Genomic DNA, 27,412 nt, shown 5'->3' with positions numbered 1-27,412 from the left:
AAATTGTACAGTACGTTCTTGAAAAGCATAATCTTCAGCTTATCGTTCTGAGGGTGAAAAAAATATTCCATGATCAGGGCGAAAAATCTCTACGAATTGTTCATGGGTAATCTGTTACAGATATCTCCCCCATTTCTCAGTATCCGTCCGTCCCCATTGTGAACCTGGCCGAAACCACGATTGGTATGATTTAAACAAGTTCTCTTGGTACCCTAGGGCATAAAGAGCAAAAGACCAAAAATATAACTCAGTATTAACAATACCAAGTCAGAAAAAGCATCTTATTTATTTATTTATTTCTAAGGATCATATTGCAGAATTTAATAGATAAATGATTTAATGGGTAAGACAACGCAACATCTTAGCGATCTGCCAAGAGGATTTTCTCTGGTAAACTAATACCTATTTAGGCGTTACAAGCGGAAAGAAAACCCAGAAAACTCCATATGGACAGCCCATTGATGAGACGCGAACCCACGCCAGGTTTTATCCACACCGCTACTGATGGACAATGAAAAAAATACAGCAACGAGTTGCTTAACTTTCCCGGCAACTGCGTTTGTGGCGCCGTCTGTTATGATATTTTATTATTAAAAGGGTTTGTATTTTTAATTATTATAAAACATCAAAGCTTAATTTTGAGTGTACAGATGGGTTTAAAATTTAAAGTGCTAATACCAAATAAAACTGTCATCAAGTTCGACTCTAGTCGAGATACAACACGTGACTTCCTTTATCTCCCCATCACGTCGACCTTTAACCACCAAAATTTAACGACATCAATCCCCCTAATATACAAACCTTCTTGCAAAATTTCAGACATTTTCGACAAAAAGCACAAGATTTATTAAGTTTCAAACAGGGTAAAGAAAATGGTGTCCCCCACACACTAACATCTATACATACAGAAAAAAAACCCGATTTTTTTTTGTTTTTTTTCAATTCGTGACGTTTCAAGATCCTCTGAGTCCAAAAATGTAGAAATCTTGAGGATCATTTCTGACCGATCGCCATACTTTTCTTCTGTTATATTTAATATAACGGAGTCGGGAAAGTAAAACTGATTATTTACAATTTTATCTACTTAATTGAGAAAATTTGAATAATTATGATACAATAATTCTGTTTACTTTGTTAAATGTCTAATCAGTTTAAATGCTAAAAATAATGAGGTTTCATATTAAAGTAAGTATACTGTTGCAATAACAAGTACAAGAAGAATTATTTTTCTCTCCAGAACATTTTCGATTTGCATGGCAATTATTCCAGTTACGAATACTTCCATAACGGATTATTTTCACTAACTTCTAATGTGAAAATTCTTTATCTTACTGCACATCAATACTCACTCTTACTAGAGATTTATTACCTCTATTTCTTTTTCATTATTCTTTTCCGTCGTTGCAATTTATTATAACGATTTTCTTTTTCCCATCCAAGTCTTAGAATAAGTAGTTAAAATAAATAATCGAATTGCTTCGAAAATAATATAGAATAAGATCGGATAGTTGGGAATAATTTATATTATAAAATGTTTCCCTGGTGAAGGAAAAAATTCTCAGTACTTTGTATCAATATCACCAGACATTAATTATTTAATTTCAGTGAATGATTTGAGTAGCATCGTTTGAAAATGAGAATAATGTATTATAATAAATAAATTAACAAAGTGATAGGAATAAAAAATAATAAATAACAAACGTAATTATTGTGGCAAGCACTTGATATCCCTCATACTACTATGTCGTAAACTTATTAGTTATTAATGTAATTTTTCTTGAGGTTGTGTGATTTCGTATCACCTAAATGGAAATAACGACGCAATTTGAAAAAAAATCTCCAGATCCATTGTAATTTTTATACTTTGAGAAAGTTTATAAAACTACTCCATACCCCAACACCTTAATCTATAATCACCTGGATTCAAATTGATATTCAAATTGCGTATCCATCAATGCATTCGAATATCGACGCCATAAGCATTTGTAAACTCTTCAAATATCCTTGAAGGATTTAATGCATCGTTTGAAATATGTTACGAATTATATTTCAAAGTAATCAAACAAAATTAATAAAATTAATTTCTTTTTGTTTTTGTTTTTTCTCTCTCTCTCTTTTGCTCTCTGGGAACTAAGAGTGCCCTTTTTCCTCACCCAATGTCCAAGCCAACAATGGAGTCTCTCACCATCATGGAATGATGAGGAAACCGACGTATCCAGAATTGAACACCCATGAAAGTATGGCGATGGGGAAAAAAATAATCTCATCCCCAAGATTTTTATACTTTTGAAATCGGAGACTTTGAAATGTCGAGAAATGCTAACAGATTTTGGGGTTTTGTTTGCATATATATATGTTAGTGTGTGGGGAGGCACCATTTTGTTCACCTACTTTAAAGTCTCGTTTTTTGTCGAAAATTTCTGAAGAGAGATCTGCAGAGAGATTTGTGTATTATGGAGATTGATGCTATTAAATTTTGGTGATTATAGATTAAGGTGTTGGGGTATGGAGGGGATCATTTGTCGTATCTCAAAGAGGGATTGGACTTAATGAAGATTTTTATTCGTTATTAGTATTTGATTTTATAAAACTTATAAAACTCATAACTATCCTCAAAATTAAGCTTTTTGATATTTTATAATAAATAATAATATAAAAAGTATTTAAAATAAAATCTTATAACTAATGACGCCTTTCGCAATTTTAAAATTTCGCTGCGTAAAAGTTACGCACCTCGTTACTGAATTTTTAAGTAATATTTTATTTTTTCTGTAGTATCTTCTATACTAAAAACAATAGAATACTCTGCAGAAAACTCTTTTCTATCTCTCGATCAACATGCAACTACTACTTTTTAGCAAACGTCTTTTGTATGATTTATGAAGTTTATCACGATTTTCTTTTTTTTGCAAGGTATAAACTTTATATTCTTTGCTAAATAAACGTAGATCTAGTTTATATAAATGTAAAGGATGTTCTGACAATGATAAGACCCAGACAGAGAAGAGGCCTTCGAGCTGAATGACCTCTCTTTTATTGAAGGACCCATCGAAATTAAATTTTTCANATAAAAACACGTGCATATTCGAATGCAGCGTTGTGTGAAAATTTCAAAGGAATTGGTAGGAACAAATGAACATTACATTTTTATTTATATAGATAGGTAGAAGATGATCTGCTTTAGTTCATCCTCACAGAAAAGCGAACTTAGGGAGTCATACTCGTAACGCCATCTGTTGGACATAAAAGCCTTAACCCTAGATGATATCTTTTAATGATTATCTTTTAATTAATAAAAAATCTGCAGGTTTAATTAGTGGAAAACCTTCCGGGGGTCATAAGGATGCTACAGTTAAAATTTGGTAACGATTGGTTCAGTAGTTTTCACGGTTAGTGGTCACAAACGAAAAATACGTTGTCTCTTTATATAGTAGTATAGATATAGATATAGATAAATAATGGCATTTCCAAAACTGATATTAAATTTTCAAGTAGAAACAGTGATTTAAAATTACTGTATACGCAAGTTCATAATAATCTTTCATTAAAACACGAGTTAAATTTATAAATGGTAAAATTTTAATGTTTTGTTTTAATTATTTTGTCTTAAAAATCAAAATAAAATGACCGTAATTTCCTGTATATAGCCCGCACTAAAAGCATAACGCCCCAAAAAATGTTCGAATTGCTTTTAAACTGTCTTTAAAACACATGGGTCATAATCGGTTATCCGTGTTTGCAATTTTGGTATTTGAAATACATTAAAAAGTTCTTTTTTGTGTGTGTTTCTCCCCTCTTGGATATTCTTATATTATATAAAAATAAAGATACTGTAATTAAAATATAAAAACTAAGATTTAACTGTATATTTTTTATTGGATTGTTTTTAATTTTGTCTGGTATGAGTGAGATACATTAAGAATACTCAGAAAGTTCTTTTTTTCCTATTCTTCTGTTGTCTAATTTCATTTTCATTTGTAATTTCATATTTTTGGACATGAATTTGTAAATGATACAAAAATGAAAATCTAATTAGACTATATGATGATTAATTAAGAAAATGTATTTTGCATCCTTTTTTTATGTTTTCTGCTCTAAGGCAGTAAGAGGGACTTTTTAATCATACCCATCGTGGGTTCAGCTAGGCCCACAGAGTGTACTTCCTCCAGGAAAAGCTCTGTGGCATTTGGATAAAGTGAGTAAGTCTGTTTTTACTTAATTTTAATCATTTTCAAATTTACATCAAGGAAAATCTAAGTTTTTTTTTGCTATAAAATTGAGTAAAAGTATGCTTGTACCTAAAGCTTTTCCCACTACAAATCTCTGATTTACAGAGATCATTTGAATGTTAAATAATAAAAATAAGTTTTTATTTTAAACATTAAATCAAGTTTTCGAGCAAAACATTGCATTAGTAAATAAAATTTTAATGTAAATATTCGGTTACTATCGCTTTACAATAAGCTCTTTCACTGTCTTGGCAACTGGTTAAATTAATTTATAACTGCTGAGAAATAAAGTGATGTTGGAATATTTCTTGACGAGAGATAAAATGTTACTAAGTAACGCCATTAGTTTTTGACGCTTTGCCAACGAAGAAAAAAATAATTAAGACCAACTATTTTGGCAAACGTTTCATCCTACAAAATGTAAAAGAATTTTTATGTCGTTGAAAAGTGTCATCTGTAAATGCTCTACTGTTACTTTTGAAATATGTCTAGGAATATTTCAAATATATTAAATTTTTAAATGTGTAAATTAGTAATTTTTCTCAGTCTTCTCATAGCGTACAACGAAAAAAATAATCAATTTTTTATATATAAATAAGCTGTAGATTACAAATGAACTAAACACCACGCAAGAAACAAATTATGAAAAACTCAAAGATTAATTATAGTTGACATCATTTTGTACTACGATATTTCTTTAAATAATTTTTTAATCTTATAATGATTCTGCTTATTTTTGTTTTCCGCGACTTTTAATAATATTTTTTGAATTGTTATATTTATAAATAATGGCATTTCAAAACTGATATTAAATTTTCAAGTAGAAACAGTGATTTAAAATTACTGTATACGCAATTTCATAATAATCTTTCATTAAAACACGAGTTAAATTTATAAATGGTAAAATTTTAATGTTTTTTTTTTAATTATTTTGTCTTAAAAATCAAAATAAAATGACCGTAATTTCCTGTATATAGCCCGCACTAAAAGCATAACGCCCCAAAAAATGATCGAATTGCTTTTAAACTGTCTTTAAAACACATGGGTCATAATCGGTTATCCGTGTTTGCAATTTTGGTATTTGAAATACATTAAAAAGTTCTTTTTTGTGTTTTTTCACCCCTCTTGGATATTCTTATATTATATAAAAATAAAGATACTGTAATTAAAATATAAAAACTAAGATTTAACTGTATATTTTTCATTGAATTGTTTTTAATTTTGTCTGGTATGAGATACATTAAGAATACTCAGAAAGTTCTTTTTTTCTTATCCTCTGTTGTCTAATTTCATTTTCATTTGTAATTTCATATTTTTGGACATGAATTTGTAAATGATACAAAAATGAAAATCTAATTAGACTGTATGATGATTAATTAAGAAAATGTATTTTGCACATTTTTTATATTTTTTCTGCTCTAAGGCAGTAAGAAAAACTTTTTATTCATACCCATCGTGGGTTCAGCTAGGCCCACAAAGGGACGGCTAATTGATAAGGGATGGAGCCTGAAATATCCGGCCTAAGAAAAATTGCTGAAATTTTTCGACCAGCCATATTCGATCCTAGACTTCCCAGAGTGATTATTGGGAACTTGTTTGTTTGTTTGTTTAGTTATGAAAACGCAACACTTGTGCGATCTGCCTAGAGGGATGCCTTCCGGGAGATATTTTTAAGGGTAACTGGCCCCTATTCAGGCGTTACAGACGTGGAGAAAACCCGGAAAATTCCACGTGGTCAACCCGTCCTGGCGAGGCGCGAATCTAGTGTTCAGGGAACAGAACCGCTTGCCACTGGTGGTCCTATTGGGAACTTAATCGCCTCGGCCATCTCGCTGTAGTATTTTGTACTGTACATTTGAACAATAATACAGAACTCTTTATAACATATAGTTTTGTAAAATATGCAAAAATTCAAAACTTATATTTTCTCAACGATTAATTTTAAACTTTATTTTATTAAAACAATAATACAGTCAAACCTCGGGTTCAAACTTACTTCGTTCCTAAAAGTTCCGAAAACCGATTTGTTCTTAAACCGAAACAAATTTTCCCATAAGATACATTGTAAAAGGGAGTAATTCCTTCCCGACCATCAAAACAAAGTCTTTTTTTCCTTTTTAGCTGTATTTCATGCATAAAGATGCCTACAAATGCAATATAATAATAATTATAATATAATATCTATATTTATGTCCATTATATTTATATAGGCTATATTAATTTGATTTAAACTCAATTGCGATGCGTTCCGAAAACTGGAAGTAGTATCTTACCCGCATACGCATCGAAATCTAACTTGAATAACAACGTCATCGATGGTTAGTGTCGTGACATCTAACACCAGGCGATCTCGGCGTCACCAAGTTCTGAATCGGTAGTCCATCGTTGATTAGTCGGGCCGTCGACTTTCTTTAACACAGTCTGTGTCTCTCTAATCTGTGGCCTGCTCTTGCCGAGTAGCTTGTTCGGCAACCTAGTTATCGTACGGCAACCGCAGCAAATATGACGTTCAAAATTTTGTTGGTAAACCGAATTGTTCGAAGAGCGAGACATTCGAAACCCGAGATTTAACTGTATCTAAACTTAGTTATTTGAATATTTTAAAGTGTTTACGAAGATTATACATTTCTGTTTCAAATTTCTGATTCGATATTGCTATACAGAGTCTGATATCATAATTAAACCGACTCCAGATATCACGGATAGTCTAAGATTTTATTCCTTGTTATCCAATCATTACAATTATTTTTTTAAGGTTTTATTATATTTCCAGGACTCACTATTTTCCCAGATTAAATTTCAAATTTAGAATTAAGTTATTATAGTCCTGATTTTTGTGAATATCTCTAAAACTCCATATTTTTACACGAGTATTTCGATTATTTTTGGCTTATCGTAATAAGTTTTTCCCTTTTTTGAATCGTTTAAGCATAGGCTAAAATGAACTGTGCCAGACATTTAAAAAGGTAAAATTTTTCAATTAGGAAAGTCTCACCATGGTAATCCAAAATGAATGAATATAATTACAGTATCACCGATAATTTTAAAACATTAACTTAATAAGAACAACGAACATTCTTGAAAATTGTCAAATTATGCTTAAATTAATCATCAAGTCAGGCTAATTTATTTTGTTTACGACAACACGACACCTGCGCAATCTGCCGAGGGAGATTCCTCCGGGAAGGACTTTCTATAGGAATATTAACCCTATTTACGCCAAAACGTTTATATAGTCAGCGGGGAAACTCCATTTTTAAATTCTTCTCTCGATGATATCGGCGCCCCCTAATAACGTTGTGTAGACTCGCTCTTTACTGGGACATACCAAGTGTTACCATTATTAGCTACATTGAAAACGAATGTTTTTTACATAAGAAGTTTGTTTTTTATCAGTACGATGTTTTATCTCTGTTTTTGGTATGTTTGAAAGCTTTATGACAACTTCTTCAACTAATGGATACCAATTAAATCTATTTCCCAAGGAAGAAGATAGGTAAATGATTTTGATCATATAACAATTACTATTGTTGTAAAAATATACTTTCTTCTTCTTAGTCCTATGCCCTTCAAAGGGTGTGGTGATATTACGAATTGACGGCTGTGGAAAGATACAATTAAATTGTATCTTTCCACTGCTTCCGGTATTGTGCCATGTGGATTGCTTCATATATTGTATGCCCTGTAATTATCATTACATGGTCTGTCCACCTAATCCGACATTTGCCATTGATCTTCCCTTCTAGGATTTGTTTCTCAAATCCATTTTTGCGTCTGGAAATATATCCCAAGAAGCGAAGGTAGGATCAGTGCCGTAACTAGTCATTCCTGTGCCTTGTGCAGGAATTTGTATTTAGGCCCCTTAATTAATTAGGTTTAAGAAAGTAATAAAACAAATACATGCATTTTGGGCCCCTCTTTCAAGTGGGCCCTGTGCGGGTGCACCTGTTGCACCTGCCTAGTTACGGCACTGGGTAGGATTGATATATTTTAGTGGTAAGGCGTGTTGTGATTTTCAATTGTTTTAGGATGGAGCAATTTGTTCGGTGTTCCGTCCAAGAGATTCTCAGCATTCTTCTATATGTCCATATTTCAAAGGAATCAAGTTTCTTCCAAGAAGTTGCATTCGGAGTCCAGGTTTTCGAGGCATAAGTGGCAATCAGAAAAATAAGCGTTTTTATGAGCTTTAGTTTATTAAAAATAGTGATTGAAGAATCTTTCCAAATCCTAAATAATTTAGAGGTTGCATTGTGAGCAAGGCAAATTCTGTGTTTAATTTCATTATCGCATCCTCCTTTATTTGGAAGAAGTGATCCAAGGTAAACAAATTCATTCACCATATTGTAGCCTATAATTTCTTTAGTCTGTGTCAAGGAACGATCATTTATCATAACTTTCGTTTTACTTCAATTAATCAGAAATCCATATTCCCTGTTTCCCTGCTCTCAGTTTCAAGACGTTTCATAATATATTCAAGTTCTGATTCATTGGATGCAATAATAAGTGTATCGTCAGCGTATCTCAAGTTGTTAACTTTACTGCCCCGATGGAAATACTTCCGTTCCAGTTATCTAATACCCTTCTCATGATTACAGTATTTCAGAATAAGCATTAAAGAGTAAGGGAAAAAAGAATACATCACTGTCTTACATCAGCTTCTGTGAGGGTCGTAAAAGCGCGTCGAAATTACGACTAATTACGAAACTTTTACGTCGGAAAGTTTCGAGGATAGAGTCGGGTCAAGAGGGTGTGTTAATGACAAAACCCAGATGGACGAAAATTTTTTTTCGAATCGTAAAACAAACGCGACGCGATGATAAACAACAGGAGGGAATGTCGACAGAGAGAAAGAGCTTTGTCGAGATGCTCGCGAACAAGTGTCGGGTCGACGAGCGCGAACATTAAAAGCTCCGTCATCACCTCTCCGACCTTTTCCCGACCCGGATCGGTCTCGAGTTTCGCCTAGAAACAAAAGAATGACCAATCGGGGTAAGGGAGAGGGCGAACGGGACCAATCAAAGGGGTGAGATTCGGGGAAAATCTTATAAAACCCCCGAATCTCAAGGACAGCGGGGAGATTCTCAGCCGCTTCTCTCCGAAGAGGAATTCCCAGCCGATTCTCCGCAGTTCTCCACTCGGACCAGGTTCTCCACCAGTGACCAAAATCTCCGTGCATCCGCAACATCACCGGACAGAGGCACCTGTGCAACGGACACTCTCCTGTCAAGCCTGGGACACCAGTCAGCGCCCGTTCGTCGACATCAAGGAGCTCCCACCAAAGCCGATCTAGATCGCGTTGTTATTGTCATTATGTGAGTTAACCTTATGTCAAAATAAACGGTTTTCATGTAAGACACTTGTCATCTTTGTTTCCTACCGCCACCACCCACATACGGTTTGACCCTAGGTTTTCCTGACGCGCAATTAACGTATTGCCCCCAAAATCGGCGAACTTACACTTCAGATGTAAATGTATTAGACATAGTTTTGTTAACTTTTACCCTTGCAGAGTTAATCTCATTATAAATTTCTGATCATCGAAATAAGATGGCGCGGGACTCCCATGTTCTGGAGAGCGGGCCATAATTTGTTCCATGTTACACAATCAAAGGCTTGGTATAGTCTACGAAACAAAGGTAAGCTTTGATATTAAATTCAATGATTTTTCAATGATTTGATAATTCCATTTGATTTTTCAATGGTTTGCCCAGCGTTCAGGATTTGTTCACGAGTTCCTTTACCAGAGATAAACCTCAACTGTTCTTCAGCTATTTCAGGTAATAGGGTTTCAAACGGTTATTAATTATTTTAAGCATTACTTTATTGGCATGGTTAATTAGGCTGATAGTTCTGTAGTTACTACAGTCTGTTGGTGCACCTTTTTTATAAATTGGAATAAATATTGATTTACACAATTTTATTAATTGTATTAAACGAATAAACCTAAGTTTAATTATTAAATGAAATAATAATTTTAACTTTACTATCCAGATATGCCTTTATTTTTGTTTAGGAAAGCGATATAATTGCTTTTCTAATGTTAAAGATGTTATTATATAGCCTGCAAACATTAATTAAATGAGCACAGAGCCGTAACTAGGATTTTGGACGCCTATGTCCAAGGATAAAAATGGCGCCTCTTTAATTTTTATTATTAAAAAAATAATAATTTTATTCTAAAAACAATGCTATTGTAAAAAAATTATCTAATGACATTTAAGTACTATATAAATATAAAAAAATTTTTGTGTTATTAATTTCGAATACATATTATTCTAAAACCTCGTTGGCGCCTTTATTAAATCGGCGCCTATGGAGGGGGCCACATTGGCCATACCCTAGTTACGGCTCTGAATAAACATATCCTCATTAAAATGCTATAAATTAAAAAAATACATGCTAATAACGGTCAGTATAACCTGGTAATGAACAAATGTCTACACAACCGTTACTGGATGAGCTGATATCATCGAGCGATCAAATTAATAATGGAGTTTCACCGCTTACTATATTACTACGGCATACTATATTTTATTATATACATTACTATATATATTTTATTTATATACATATATTTATATACAATAATGTATATTTTATTATATACATTACTATATATTACTATATTACACGGAACACACTTCCGGCATTCCTTAATGTTTCTAAAGCTTAAAGGAATTCCGGAATACTTCACCTGGACAGCCTATTAGCGAGGCACGAACCGATGACCAACTGTGTTCAGTGGTTTTATCCATTCGGCTACTGTTGGGCTCGTCAAGTCAGAAGCCATGACGTTCTGAGTGTCGAGTAGAGAAGTTTGACACCTCATATCGTATAAAATCTTTGCTTTTTCAAAATTTTAGATTTTCTAATAATGATTATGTTTTCCTAAATAAATTTCTTTAGTAAATGATACAGTCGAAAAGGGACTCCACCCTTTTCAGTTGAATTATTTCATCTTTTTGTAAAAAATCTGCTTTTATTCAAACATTTCATGTTAGTGAGTATAGTGAGTGAGTGAAGTCAATATAGCTTTATTTATATATAAAGATGCTCAAAAATTCTTCAATTACAATTTTGCATATTATGATTTACCCTCCATTAGACTAATTGTGTTAGACATAGCATTCCTTCTGATATTCAAAGATATAAACATTGATATCTCAGCTCCGTTCAGAAATTTCCTACAGATCTTCAGAAATTTCCATTGTTTATCATGAATGGCATATACGCAGGCCGTAGTTCTGTAAACAACATAATCATTCAAATTATATTTGACTTCGCATCTCATATTCTACCCAGAGATATACAGCGTGATATCCCTAGTACCGTCAGAGATTTCCCTCACAGTTCTGAAATTACTTATATGCAAACAAAGCAATTGTATTGACTGTCACTCCGTAAATTTTGAACAGTTCCACGACAAATTAATACTGATTAAAACCTCTCCTCACATACTACACGATAAAGTCCATTTACCTTAGTGATGAATTTTTAACCTTTAAACCAATTATGAAAACACTATGCAATTTTAATGGCTTATTTTACTTTTTAATTACTTAAAGTAGTTTAGATACCAGAGGCAAAACGATCTTATAAAATCAACGAAACTTTTTTAATAATTAAGTTTTGAATATGTGAATTGAACTTAATTGTTCGTAGCGTATAATAAAACCTTATTAATCCGAACTATACACAATGAATTTGATTTCAGGTGTACTTCTAAAAGTTTATAAAATCAATGCAAATAATTTTTTATTTTTTTCATGAACATTTAATTTATAGGTAACATACCAGACGGATAATTTCTAACGCGGCCAAAAATTTGATTCGTCTATAGCTATATATCGGAAAAATTATTAAGAATATTTATAAAAATATTAAATCAAGGAGCAAATTCCCATATTATTTTTTAATTAATTGTATAACCATGCAAATCAGATTTAAATTCTTTGTAGAAAACAAATATGCTATTATTCCGGATAAGATTTAAATCAAATATTACCTATGCGTAAGACAATTTTCTAAAACATTGCAATTCATAAGATAGCATTTTATATAAAATATATATTTACAACTTTACATTACAACTATTTACTTCATAAACACCCATTCATGATTTCACGAATGAATGTTGTCAGAAATTCATTCTGTTGCTTCGATGTTCTATCCTATTTTTAATTCGGTTAAATTTAGTTACACGTAATTTTTCCCAGGGGATGGCATTTAAAGTGATAAAAATTACTTACTTTTTGTATATTTGAATCGCTAGTAAGAATGATAACCTGAATTATGGATAAATTTTATGCATTCCGCTGTCTTAAATGAATCTAAGGAGATCCACATACACTTTTACAAGAAATCAAGTTTACATTTGGCTTTTTGTCAGTAAAGGTCACCTTATTTGTCACATGCTGATATGTCCCATCAGCATGTGACAAATAAGACATCAGAGACATTCTTTTGACATTTCACCGATGATAATAAAGTGCAACTAATTTAAAACGTAAATAATGAACTTTTAAAATTAAATTTGTGTATCCTTCAACCATTATTTAGTTAAACCAAAATTGGTCTTCTGACAAACGAGTTTATCGTTCTCCACAACACTGTTTACGTAATATTATAAGTGTAGTTTTTTAAAAAAAATCAAATTGAGTCATAATTCTATTTTCTCAAATATAAATCCATTAATAATTCTTATAGAATAATAATCGCTAACTGCACTAATATAATATAAATACAGGGCGATTCAAAACGGCTTTACATTGTGCAATTAAAAAGACTAGCAACTGTTAATCTTACTGATATTGACGATGAAATACTGAGTGGGAGGTCCTTCCTTCCATGTGTACAGAGAAGGCCTAACAGTAAACGACCTGTTGGACGAAAGACGGAAACTAATTGAAGTCATGTCTTCAGTAACTTCAGTCGTGCTGATAGATGTTTCTAAACTCGCCTATTGCAATGTAACGGTATCAACTATCGAAGCAAAATGATGGAGGATTTTGAATACTAGTTTAGTGATAAATGAAAAGAAAGTTCCTGTCTGAACGATTGATGAAATGTTGAAAAGAGTTATGAATAATACGGCAAGGTTATTAATTGTGTTTCTTTTTTTATCCTGGTATGAAATCGATGCTTACTCAGAAGCAAGTAGTCTACTGTTTATGGACCTGCAAAAAGAAATTCCAAATTTATTAGCAGTCCCTGATGTATGACATGACTAACATTACCATCAGAACGGAAACACATAAGCGACCACACTGGATGAGTATTTCGGATAAATGAGAAGTCGAATTAGCAAGAATAAAACCTGTATTTGTAAATAACAGTAACAAGTTGTTATTGTTATTTGAAAATAAGTATAAAACAGGAGAAAATTGTAACTGCTTTAGTCTTACTCTCTTTTTGGTAAATCGGTAATTTTTTTTTCTGTTGTCTATTTATAAAATTAACTTCGCAGCAGGAAATTTGAATAAATTAACGTACAGTACAGTATTCTCGATCTAAACATCTGTAACAAACTGTAAATGCTTCGAATGTTCAAATTTCGTCGCTGCCATCTTGATACTTCCTCTCTTACGTAACAAAATTCGTGTTTTTGATTGATGCGAATATTTTTCTCTGGTGAAAATGTTCAACATGTTGGAATGTTAGCGCCATTGGCAAAATAAAAATTTGCTGGAAATGAAGTAATCGCTGACGCAATATCCGTTCTGCTTTTTGCCAGCGTTTCGGTCTTGTGTGAACTAAGCTTAAGTTGGCGATTTAAAAATAGTTTTGGCGTAATTTTCAGTTATTGTTACATGAAATTTACGAAGTGTCGTATTATTTGGATGATATTAAAGACTATAATTTTCAGATCAAATCTTTGCACTCAAAATTCGTTTTTTGAGAGATGACGGTATGGAACTTGCCTGGCATGGAGAAGAAATGCTTACATTGAATTTGCACTCAGTTTCAAATATTACTCCGTCTTGGGATTCGCGAAAAAACATTTAAATAAATCAAGAGCTGTTCCAGGAAACATCATGAGCAATTAATCAATTTACTAACGATATCTTGCACTTCCGCAATCTAAATTTGATAATGATTGAATTATTTGTTTGTATCTATATTGATGTATATAAATCACGATGTACATTCACATGTTTAATGTTTTGTATTTTGGTATGATTTTTAAGAAAATGGCAAACACTGTTTGACAACAATTATTTTAAAATACTTTTGAAATTTCTGTCGGGTGTTCTTAGTCTGTGGAAAATTTTATCTTTAAAACTTGGATAAAATGTTCACACATTAAGCCACAAAGCCACGTCAAGGCGACACCCATTTTGTGGTAGTTTTTTGGTTTCCAGAAACTGACCCTGATTGCTTGACAGAATAGCAATCAGAGAATAAAACTGGATATTCGTTGCTATTTGATTTATTCAATAAACTGCAATTATTCGGAAAACAAAACAGAATTAAAAAAAATCAATGCGTGACATTGCAATTAATTGTTTTCATTGGAATTCTCAGTATAAATTTTTTATTTAAAATTAAATATAGCAACGAATATAAGATTACTTTGAAAACATAATTCATAATAACATATTTGAATATTAAAATAAAATAGATACTACATAAGTATAATATATTTAATTTATAATTAAATTGATATATAATTTCTATTCATGATAACCAGGCCGATGTAGGACACATCAAGTTGCCGTGTAGAAGCAAAATAGGAAGAATTATGAAAATCAAAATTGCAAACAGGATATAAGAAAATAGATTCAAATAGGGAAAATTATAATTGTTTTCGTAATGTTAGACGTTACTTATAAAGAGTTTTTCGATGTAAATAATGAACTACTAATTGTTTGTGTTACCGGTCAAGATGGAATGACAGCAAAAATTACAAATAATATTGCGGAATTCATAATAAAATGTTGTCTTATTTAATAAATTTATCTTTTAAGACTGGTACTTATGTTATATTATGTTATGTTATGTTATCTGTAGGATTATGTATAAGATATATATTATACTTTAAAGTTTAATATAACATATCTTATACAAAAAAGGGGCAACTTATATGTCAGAACTATGTCAGTATTTTGGTTTCTTCTGTTTTTGAAAAAATTATTAATAAAAAAAATTACTCGTTATATGGATAAATATAAAATTTTGGAAAATAGGCAATATGGTTTTAGACAAGGAAGATATACTCAAGATGCTGTCAATGTATTATAATAAAAGTTGATACCTGCATTGAAAAAGTCATACTTTGTTCTTGAGGCCATTGTTATCGGCGTTTAATTGATATATTTGAATATTTTAATTGAAAAATGATAGAAAATCGGTATACTGTACAATTTACAAATTGTACAATATGTACAATTTTCATCATATGTAACCGAGGAAAAAACTAAAATTGAAGATTGTGTGTGTCAAAGACGTACTGTTTTTATTTAATAAATACAGTATTTCAATGGCTTAATTGATTTTATGGACGACGTTCTAATTTGTATTAGTTATGGAGATTGCTTAAATTCAGTGTACTAGTGAATAATATGAATTTCAAATTAAAATGTTTATGAAAATATATCAGGAACTGTTTCAAAAATCGATTATACTTTATATAAAAATAATTATTAGAAACTACAGAACAGATAAAAATTAAATGATTTTTATATTAAAATAGGTGAAAACTGTTAAATCTCGGCATCTAATATAAGATGAAATATTATACTGCATGAAATTATTGAAGTGGTTAGCATCAACAATTGTATTCAAATAAAATAAAAATAACGAAAGAGTGTATGCCTACTTTATCACGTCTATACTTTTTAATGGCTTTAAAAATATCAACTAATTATAAAATTAGCAGATATTTAGACTACAGTTACAGCGTTGTCGATCGTCTATGGGTCAATCATATATACTTCAATTGATGGCTCGAGAAAAGAACGATCAAAATCTACGCTTATGCGTTTGTAAATGGAACCTGCAATTTTGTAGATTGAAAGATGTTGAACGCGATGGTAGAGTCAATTTAGTGAAAAAACAATCATAATTCTTTCCGGACTCATGTAAAGAAAACGCGGTTGTTAGAAGAACGATCATAATCCACATACATTTTCAACAGTAACGATCAAGATTCAGTCACATTTATGCAGTAGCCAACGAGAATTTAGCTTGATTTTCCAACATGGCGTTGACCCGGTACGCTGTTACGTACTGTACGTAATTATTGCGATAAGTCACTGTGTTTACGCTGTATTTAAGTGATGGTGAACTAAAGTCCTGATGAATTAACATCTCCAAACCTACAGGCAAACAAAAATAAAACGGAAGATTTAACAAAAATAATTGGCAAAGAAGTGTCATATATAAAGTCACATAATGACTTTAAGTGCCAACGTTATCGTTGTATTGTATCAGTAAATGAAGCTCAGCATGCTTCATTATTTCAGATGGTCAACGAATTTCTTACAAAAGATCGGCAGGATTAAGTTACCGGATTCGACTTTTGTAGTTTCGTTGTTGATTAATTTCATGGATAACGATCTCGATAATAAAATATTTACACATTTTTTTTTTGTGATGCTTGCGGAGAGCAAAAGAGAAATTATAGTGGTGAGGGCGATGCATTATTGATTTAACTAACATCAGGTCGTCTAGAAAGTATAAAAGTCACATTTCCTGTAAGAGGGCATAGTTATATAGAATGCGATAAAGATTTCGGCTTAGTAAACCAAACGTCGATTGTTTATGAGCCATATGACCGAATGAAAATGTTTTACGAAGCAGGACAAACGTTAACACCATTTCACGTGTTTGAATGTAAACAGGACATGTTCAAGAATTACAACGGTTTTTCACTTCCATTTTACATTCGCCTGTTCTCGTTTTAACATTCAAAACACGAGGAAACGAAAAATGGCATCTATGATTACCGAGCTACATCGCAATGCGTATAGTTTTTTGCGCAAAGATTAAGTTATTTTTAAAAATATACAAAAATTAATAAAATAAATTTTTTTTTATTTTTATTTTTTAATTGCGCTGTCGCCANGGGAGATTGGTCAAATGGAGTAACAAACTTTGTTTATATGAATCTCAGTTGTTATCTGTTGTGCTGTATAGTGCCAAAGTATGGTTTTATGACTGGAATACAAAGTATGAAGCTATCCAATGGAATTTTATTTGACATGTTTACTGCTTAGGACAGTGGATTCCACATCATTTTTTTAGCATTAGAATTTGGTAGATGTTCCATTTACTTTATTATTATTAAGAAAGTATTGAGGTGGCTAGATAGTTTGAACCATAAATTGTCTTTGGTGCAAACTTGTAAGACTTTTCTTTTCAACATTAATTCTGATTGGGGAGGTGGAGTAAAAAAATTGTTTAGCCATTATGGATCATCTTATTCTCAGTGGTATAATAATGATTTCTGTTGTTCAGATTTTATGCTGCATGTTTCTGATTTATTACAGTGGGAGTTTAGAAATAAGATCACTCTGAATGACAACTTTTTCTGATATCAACCAGCAGAAATAGGTTTTATGACAGAAAAATATTTAAATTCAAATTTTTTCTTCAATTTTATTAAGATGTTTTTGTCTGTTAGAGGTAATTTGGTTCTGTATTTGAAGAGTTTGAGAATCATAAATGCTCCTTTTGCAATGAATTTACAATAAAGAATTCCTTCCATATTGTTTGTGTGCGCGCTAAGTTTGCATGTGAACAAAAACAGTATTTCAGAAAGCTTAGGTTATCTCAGATGGATTTTTCATATATTACATCTTTTTCTTTTGCTAACATGTTGAATATATTTAATTTTATTTCTCTGTTTTATAAAGCTTGTGTTTAATTTGTATTTCAGAGGGTGGCAGTGTCATTCAGTATTAAAATAAATAATATATTATTTTGGGGGGTTAATTTGGTGTTGATTGGATGTGACGACCTTTTGCTAATGTGTTTTGCATATTTCTTATTTTCATATTTTTCCAGGTAAGATTTATGGCTGCAAAGCGGAAGATTTTCTCGCCCAGGAGTTCTCCTACGGATTATAATTCGCGTAGAATAGTCTCGTCTCTCCGAGGGTATTGGTAATTTAAATGTTGATCAACTGTTAGAAGGTAACTTTGAGGTGAAAGAAGGTCTGGTAGCCTTGATTAAAATGAACCAGAGTCTGAACTATAAATTGGATAATTTGATTTCGCGTTTAAATCGTCTTCAGGTATGGGTTACGAATTTAGACGAGGCGTTATTGGATTTAGAAACGCGAGTGGAGCAATTGGAAAAGTCGGACTCTAGTGGATCTACTCCACTTATTTCTAAGACTATGAATCAACGTGAGTTACAGCTTCCCACTATCTCGGTATGCCATTCTGCAGTTTGAATGTTTTAGTATACGTAGTAATATAGTTTCGGAAGTTAAGGAAACTCCTCAGAAAAATAACGAGATAACGAAATCGCTGATGATAGATTTGTTAAGGTATTCGTTTGAGGTGGAGAATGTTGATAGAGTTTTTAGACTTGGTAAGCGATCACCGAGGGAGGTCGAGATATTTTGTAGCTTTGATTATAAAGATAAGTTATTGATAAAAGGAAGAGCTAATAGGCTTAAAGGTTCGGGTATTTATATAAACGAAGACAACCCTAAACAAGTTAGAGTGGCATTAAGATTATTTGCTAATGAGAAAAAGGAAGCTGGGACTAAGTCAATTGATGGGTGGATGGCTATTTTTTTTTTTTTGTAAAGGCTACATTCAGATTTAATATAGTTTTGAAAAATAAATTTTTCTTAATTATTGATATCAAAATTCATGGGAAGACTTTGATTTTTGTATTTATCTACTAGCATGAAAATTTTTGATTGAAAATTTTGTCAAGATTGGAACTCACCATAGGCGATAAGGAAGTTATTATTTGTGGGGATTGTAATTCTAGAATTGGTCTCTGTGAACAGCAATGGCTAAAATCTATTCTGAGAGATTCTTCATGGCAATTTGAAAGATATTTTAAAGACATATAATTTTAAATGATTGCGGTAAGAAAGTTTTTTAAAATTCTGCGAACAAAAGAATTTTGGTTATTTTGAATGGTAGAAGTTTTGTAGACAAGTTTGGCGAATTTACTTTTGTTAGTCCTAGGGGTTCTTCAATAATTAATTATTTGTTAATACATTTTAATGTGTTGAGTTATATCTTAGACTTTTTTATAGATAACAGAACGGAATCGGATCATTTCCCGATTTGCTTTGATATTGTTGACAATCATAGTAATGATTGTGTCACGCCTCACCGTAAAGTAAGTACAGCATATAGATTATTTTGGAATAAGGATGACGTGGAGTTAAATACGAAATTTAGATCTGTTTTTTTTTACAAAAATGGCAATGTTTAGATGAAGATCAAATTAATCTAAATGTTTTAAATAGCCATACTTTTGTGGTGGGTAATCAGCTTGGTCTTGATAGAAAAGTTAATTGTCAATTTTTGTGGTTTGATTCTGCATGTCACTCTGCAATAATTGAAAGGAATAGGACATTAAATAAGCTGAGGAAGATAACCACGTATAGTGAACTAGTGGTTAAAAATTATCTTAAGTCGAGGAATCTGGCAAAAAATCTTTCTAGGGCTACGAAACGTACATTTCTGCTCTCGATTGGAACTAATGCTAATTTTAAAGACAGTCGGAAGTTCTGGTGGACAGTTAGAAAGTTGAATAGTTCGTCGATTGAGAGAAACCCAGATTTGGACTGGTATGATCATTTCTTTGCTCTTTGTGATTCTCAGTCACCGTACATTCTCAATGTGTCGTTATTGTTTTACTTGGAGAGATCCATTATTGGATTCTGGTATATCTGAGGATGACTTGAGGTCTGTTTTAGCTGAGATGAAAGAAAACAAGGCTTCTGGGTGGACTGTATTCCGATTGAATTTTATAAATTTATTTCCGAGGTATTTGATCATATATTAACAGTTTCGTGGTTTAATAATAGTTTCTCGACTCGGTGCTTTCCAGTTGATTGGTGCATTAGTAAAATATTTCCTACTTTTTAAAAAGAATCACGTAATCTTCCAAAATTATCGTGGTATTTCCTTTTTGTCAGTTTTATCGAAGCTATTTGGGAGAATTTTGGTTAATAATAGATTGACTGTTTGGGATGAGAATCGTGGGATATTTTCGGACTTCCAGATTGGTTTCCGTAAGAGTTTTTTGACAGTGGATAATTATATTTGTTCTTTCCACGATTATCCAAAAAGCACTAAGAAAGAAACGTGTTAAAGTTTATGCTTTCTTTGTGGATCTTCATTCTGCTTTCGACTCCCTGGATAGAGACCTTTTACGGCCTACGTTGTGGAAGAATGGATTAAGTTATAAATTTGTCAATTGTTTAATATCTTGGTACAGTTCTTTTTCTGCATGTGTGTACACAGCGAGAGGTAACACTAAATTTTTTTATACAAGAAAAGATGTGCGTCAGGGCTGTGTTTTAGTCCTTTGCTTTTTCAACTTTTACTTAAATGACTTGATTACGGAAGTTAATAATTGCAATGCTTCCGGTTTTGATTTTGAAGGAGTCGAAGTGAAAATATTGGCTTACGCTGATGATATTGTGTTGGTCTCTGACTGTGTTGAACCTACAGAGGACAATTAATGTTTTCGAGTCATTTGTATGTAACATGGCACTGGAAGTTAATTTGGTTAAATCAAAGATTGTGGTTTTTAGGAAAGGTGGCATGGGTTCTGTTAAAGAAAAGTGGTTTTATAGAGGTCGTAACATTGAGATGGTCCGAAAATTTAATAATCTGGGTGTATTATTTTGTTCGAATGGCAGATTTGTCAAACATCTCGACCTAATGAGGAAGAAGTCAGAAGCTCTGTCATTTAAGATTACCCAAACTTGCGCGAAGGAGAGATTGGCTAAATGGAATGACAAACTTCGTTTATATGAATCTCAGTTGTTATCTATGGTGTTGTATGGAACCGAAATATGTTTTTTTTTTTTTTTTAAACTGGAATACAAAGTATGAAGCTATCCAATGGAACTTTATTCGTCATGCTTACTGCTTAGGACGGTGGGTTCCACATTATTTTTTAGCGTTAGAATTTTGTAGACGTCCCATTCACTTTATTATTATTAAAAGAGTACTGAGGTGACTGGATAGTTCGAACTGTAAATCATCTTTGGTGCGAACTTGTAGGACTTTTCTTTTCTAACATTAATTCTGATTGGGGAGATAAAGTAAAAAAATTGTTTAACCATTATGGTTCTTCTTCTCAGTGGTATAATGATGATTAGGATGGTGATTTCTGTTGTGAGGATTCTATGTTGCGCGTTTCCGATTCATTACTGTGGGAGTTTAGAAATAGGATTACTCTGAATGACAACTTTCTCTGGTATCAACTAGTGGAATTAAGTTTTAGGACAGAAAAATATTTAAATTCAAATTTTTCCTTCAATTTTATTACGAGTAAGATATTTTTGTTTGTTAGATCTGATTCGATTTTGTATTTGAAGAGGTTTGAGGGTCATATATACTCCTTTTGCAATGAGTTTACAATAGAGAATTCTTTCCATATTGTTTGTATGTGTAAAGTTTGCGCGTGAGCGGAAACAGTATTTTGGAAAAATTAGGTTATCTCGGGTGGATTTTTCAAATATTATAGCATTTTCTTTTGCTAACATGTTGAATATTTTAATTTTATTGCTTTGTTTTCTAAATCTTGTTTAAATTGTATTTCAGAGGGTGGCAGTGTCGTTCAGTATTAAAAGAGCATTGGAGTCAGCTCTCGTGGGTGTTAATTTGGTGTTGATTGACGAGCTTTTGTTAACCTGTTTTGCATATTTCTTATTTTCGTATTTTTCCAAGTAGGTAAATTTAGTTAATTATTTTTTTTTAATTTCTATATGTAGTTTTATTGGTTTAAATTTTGTTCATTTTTAATGTTATCGCACCAGGTCGTCACAGTTTGCTTACTAGTTAATTGTGTATGTTTTGGAATAATATGTAGTAATTATCAGGTATGGGATTTTGTATCATGTTTATGTAATTATAGTTTCTTGTACCGGATATTTTATGTACGAAAGCTGTATTATGCACGGGATGTTGCATTTATGTTATGATTATTGCATATTATGTTTTGGTTTTTGCATGTACGGATTTGGACTTTGTACAGAGATTACCTTTTTTTACTGTATTATATTTATTTAATATTTTGTTATGAGGCAATGTTTGTTCGGTATTTCCTTTTTGTGTTCCCCGTACAAAGGGTATTTGTACCCTTGTACTAAAATAAATAAATATATTTGTGTTTAGTTACGTTTTATAGCTCTAGATTAAAATATCTATAACTAACTTAGAAAATGAAACAAATACCATTTCTTTCAACCTATTTGCAGTAATTATTACGATTTTATCTATTCTGGAACTTTCATTATTCTTTCATCGAGTTTATTCTGTTTCTTTCCCGTTATTTTCAAACTCGGTAGTTTATGCGTGTAGCTTTCGATCTGAAGTCGTGATACATCAGTAGAAATATCTTTCATTCTTGTAACTTCGGCGGTCAAATATTACTCCTATTACATTTGGCACAAAACAAAACTGTTACGGATACTGGTGTAAATGAATTTCTTTCAAAGCAATAAAAATTTAACTATTGAAAGATAATAAGAAGTAAACTATCACAAAACAACCGAATATGAAATCTTAATGATTATTAAATAGCTATTAAGAAAAAAATAATAAGTTTCTAAATATTATTTTCAGTTATCCGCAGCTGTTCTTCTAATATAGGTTACAATCGTGTATTTCGCAACTAAACTCGTTTCAGGTCGTTCGACTTTTCGAAAACTCGTACACACGCTCGGACTCGGAAGCATTTGGCTCGAGAGATTGAAAGTTGCATGCGTAGTTTAGTGTCGGCATGATCTCGCCACGTTGTGTTACCGTCTTAGGACTATTGTGGCATTTTGTAGAGACAGAGAGGCCATTCGCCATTCCACCACGTCCTAACAGTAACACCGTCACCTGAAAATAAGGCCTGAGTATTATAAAAGTGAAAGTTTAATCTTGTGGATTTATATTCTAATTTTCGCTTTACAAACTTTTAATTTCTCCTTAAATAAATATTAAATGTATCGAATAAACTTGATATACTGAATGTATTTTTAGACTGATATATTTTTAATTGTCACCTGTGAGCGAAATATTTATGATTACAAGTCAAATTATTTAGTATACATATTAAATAAAACAGTGAATTTTGATTATATTAATAGCTAATCGAAGATTGTAACTGGTTTAGGTGAAAGTAATTCTTGCAGTGGTAAAATTCCTTATCCGAAAAAATGGTTTTTATTCTATTCAGATTAAAGAACATCGGAAAAGACTTTTAAACTGGGTTCAAGAGAAGTCCTCTAAATTTATTTTCATGTCTTATGTTATTTTTCTCATTTCCTAGTTCTTACAATTATCTTCACCTATCCAATTGCGTTTTCAAGTGCTTGAAGATAGCATTTACCTGTAAAATCTATTGTCTTTCTGCATATGAATATATACAGGTAAATGATAACTAATTTGTTTTATCATTTTTAATATTATCATATTATATGCTTCTATTTTTTATTAGATTTTTTTCCTTTCTGAATGTTTAATAATAGTGAACATTATATAAAAATGATTTTAAACATTTGCTAATCAAAATGATTTGTATTTCACGTGTTCTGGTTTGCATGAAAGAAATTAATAATACTCTTATGTAGAGATTAATTCTTATAACTGAGCATTTCGTACAGTTTTTAATGAAAATATCTATGAAAAAGTGTAATTAAATAATCAGACATCTAACACAAAATGTAATGTTTCTCACTAGCGCTTTATAGTTTCATAGGACCCTGGCAAATTTGAATTAGAAAGTCCCGTGTATAATGCTGACTTTCTACATTTTTCTTCGGGGTAATTTTTTGGAAAAATATTTTCTTATAAATGATTGGTTTGGGGTTCCTTATTGGTGGGGTCTCCAGTCAATTGCCCTTTTAGCCCATAGGATAACTCATCACTGATATTTCTATCATAATAAAATATTCGTTTTAAATGAAGCGACTGTTAAGGTAAATTCTGAACTTACGACGAAATACTATTTTATACAGGAAAAGGATAATTTATATTATATAATCGTTTCCTTGACATTTTATTTATCTTAAATTCTTGTATTTCTGAAATATAAAGTTTATACAATTTTTTAAAATCATTAATTTAAAAGAACTAAAGTCGTTTTAAGAGTTAAGAAGTTAAGATTTTTAGCAAAAAAAGAAAAAAATGGAATATTGAATCATAATTGAATAATTAAATAACTGTAATTAATTCGTTACAACGATGAAGTTATAAATTGCAACTATGATCCACATTAGAAATGATCTAACTTCCTTAGAATGATAAATGTATTCAATATTCAGAAATCTGAGTAATTAATTAAAATATATTTTCATTTACGAAGACATAGCCAATTAAAGACGTGTGTGGGTAAGACTGTGTTAAATTAAAAGTACATTACCAGAAAGTTGAGACGTACTAGGTGAGTTAGAATTACTGAAATGATTATAAATGTCTACCAGCCTTAAACTTCCGGTTAGTGTTTGTATACTACTTAATTTAAATTATCTATTAATGGTCTTCGAATTTCAAGAAAGTTGATCAAGTCAGAAGAAAGAGGAATATAAATACAGTACTTCTAAAGAGTAGCGTGGGGAGATCGAATTATGTCTTTGTTGCAAAAATTTGGTTATCGAAATGATCCAATAATACTAAATGAAAATGAGATTTCTGGTATTTCAATGACTTTGGCGAATAATTATAGAACTGAGTTTAAATACAAGGCGGTTAATTATAAATATAATAAATGGTATTTGGATGTTTTTAATGAATGGGGGGTCGATGACCTATCTAAATATAGAAAGACCTTTTCGTATTACACAAGCAGTATTATATGTGCGATGTAATATGATTAGAAGAATGTTAAGTCCATGTATGGAGTACTGTGAATTCTGTAATATTACTGTTAATTTTGATGCTTTTCATGTAATAACGGAATGTAAGGTGCTGGCAGCAGTCAGACAAAAATGTTTTGGTGAAGCATGTTTTTTGGTTCAAGCATATAAACGGTTTTTGCAGGACTGGGATAAATATCATTGTATTTATAGTTTTGTAACTAAGTTAAATGATTGATTTTGTTATGTTTATGAAACGTTTTTTTCCAGAAGCTTACCACCAGGAGGTGCAAATTGACTACTTAAGTGAACGATTTAGTGTCTGAGAGTTGGCAGCGTTTATGGTCGGCGCTTTTGGACGTAATTTGAATAATTGTTTAATTTTTTGCAGGTAATTGCTTAGTTTTTTCTTTTTTTTCTTTTATTTTATTGTGTATACGCCGATCATTCGCTGCCACTGTTTTTTATTTGTCTTTTTCATGTAGGCTAGATTATTTATAAGAATATAAATATTATTGTTTTGGATGATATTAACCGTGTGTTATTTTTGTATTTTTTTCTTTCACTTAAATTGTCACGCGATGTATTGCTGTATTGTTATTTCTTTTGTATTGGTAATTACAATAATTTGTAATTTTGGTTATAGAGAACCCTACATACAGGGTCTCTTATACTAATAAATTAAATAAAAAAATAAATACAGTACTTCTATTAACAATAGTCATTAGCATCTCTAGGCACTGTTAAACATTTTTTTTTGTGATTACTCAGGGTTTATTTCTTCATAATTTGAAGTTTAGACTATTTACAAAAAGTCAAAAATTAACTTTTGAGTCCATCTTTACCTTATTACACCACCAAAAGTTAATTTTTGACTTTTTGTAAATAGTCTAAACTTCAAATTATGAAGAAATAAATCCTGAGTAATCACAAAAATTGTAACTATATGCAAATAATGTAGATACTCGTAACTACCACTAGAGAGCCAGCAGTAGTTTAAAAATGTGGATAAAAATTATAGTGTGAAGAATTTCTTTGTGTTTTTAATTGTAAAAGTGTCAGATACCTACAGAGAAAGGCTGACACTTGATCTTTTTTAACCATTGGGATTTTTTTACCAATTTTTACCTGTGTTTTAAGAAGAGTTCTTCAAAGCAGAAAAATTTTTGTGACTTACTTCTATGGTAGTGTAATAAGGATAAAGATGGACTCAAAAGTTAATTTTTGACTTTTTGTAAATAGTCTAAACTTCAAACTGTTAAACATGTTTTTTTTTCAATTTTAACCTAACTTACATGCAAACGTTAAAAAACTTATATCTTAGCATTGTGCAACTTATAAAATACCACTTTCTTTAAAATATTTTATTGATCCTGACCAACAGACTAGCCAAGTAAAATTTTTAGGATTTTCTTCTCGTGTCTAACACATAAAGCGAGGCCAATTTCCCATAGAAAACCCTCTCTAGAGGTACTCAGGCTTCGGAGATTGCATTCCATTCTTATTCCATTAATCCAATCCAATAATACAAAATTTTAATCTCAACTTTTAGAGTAATTATTTTATAAAATATTACAAGAAGTATATCTCACTGATAGCTAGTTAAAGCCTGTTAGTGAGCTTCCTACAGCTCTGAGGAAGGCTGAATCGAAATCGAAGGAACACTCCAAAAATTTTTGGAGGTATCTGGTCTGTCTCGGATATGTCGGGCCCAGTCCCTCACCGTGATAGACGTGGTTAAAAAGTCCTGTTAGAACCAAAGGGCGGTAAGAGCCAAATGAGAAAATATATATCAGTTGAATCCAAAAATCTAGTTTTTTGGATCAAACAAATCAAATTTATTTTGCAGAAACTATTTTTACTGCATTTATTTGACATGCTATCGAATATAAATTATAATTTACATTAGAGTATGTTCGATTTATATTAAGAATCATTATATTAAGAATGAAAAAGAAACATCTATTGAAATACAGTACTGGATAAATATAGAAGAAATTAATAAAACTTTTAAACGTCTTACTTTTTACTTCGTTGAGAATCGTCGAAATTAACAATAGTCTTGTCCTCAATAATCACAAATATTTTGTTACATGAAACAATATTTTGTCCATTGTTAACAATTTTTGTTACCGTAGAAAGCTTTATATATTTTCGAATAAATGGCAAAAAGGATTTTAAATTTATT

The 27,412-nt window shown here is 31.4% G+C and overlaps 1 protein-coding gene and 1 long non-coding RNA gene across 2 annotated transcripts in view; both read right to left on the bottom strand.

Annotated features, from left to right (window-relative positions):
* Positions 1–27,412, bottom strand: part of LOC111620044 (probable nucleoredoxin 1) — a 57,995-nt gene that overhangs the window by 13,218 nt on the left and 17,365 nt on the right. The gene's annotated exons all lie outside the window — the stretch shown is intronic.
* On the bottom strand, positions 21,207–27,334 carry LOC111620009. The gene is made up of 2 exons (XR_002755852.1): positions 27,248–27,334; positions 21,207–23,266 (listed from the first exon to the last, which is right to left on the bottom strand). It is a non-coding gene; the product is annotated as an uncharacterized LOC111620009 (long non-coding RNA).

This window comes from Centruroides sculpturatus, unplaced genomic scaffold (assembly GCF_000671375.1).
Source record: "Centruroides sculpturatus isolate CEXI.00-Female unplaced genomic scaffold, Cexi_2.0 scaffold12, whole genome shotgun sequence".
In the NCBI taxonomy this organism is placed as follows: Eukaryota; Metazoa; Arthropoda; class Arachnida; order Scorpiones; family Buthidae; genus Centruroides; species Centruroides sculpturatus.
The sequence above is the reverse complement of the archived record's forward strand: the minus strand, read 5'-3'. Positions and strand labels throughout refer to the sequence as shown.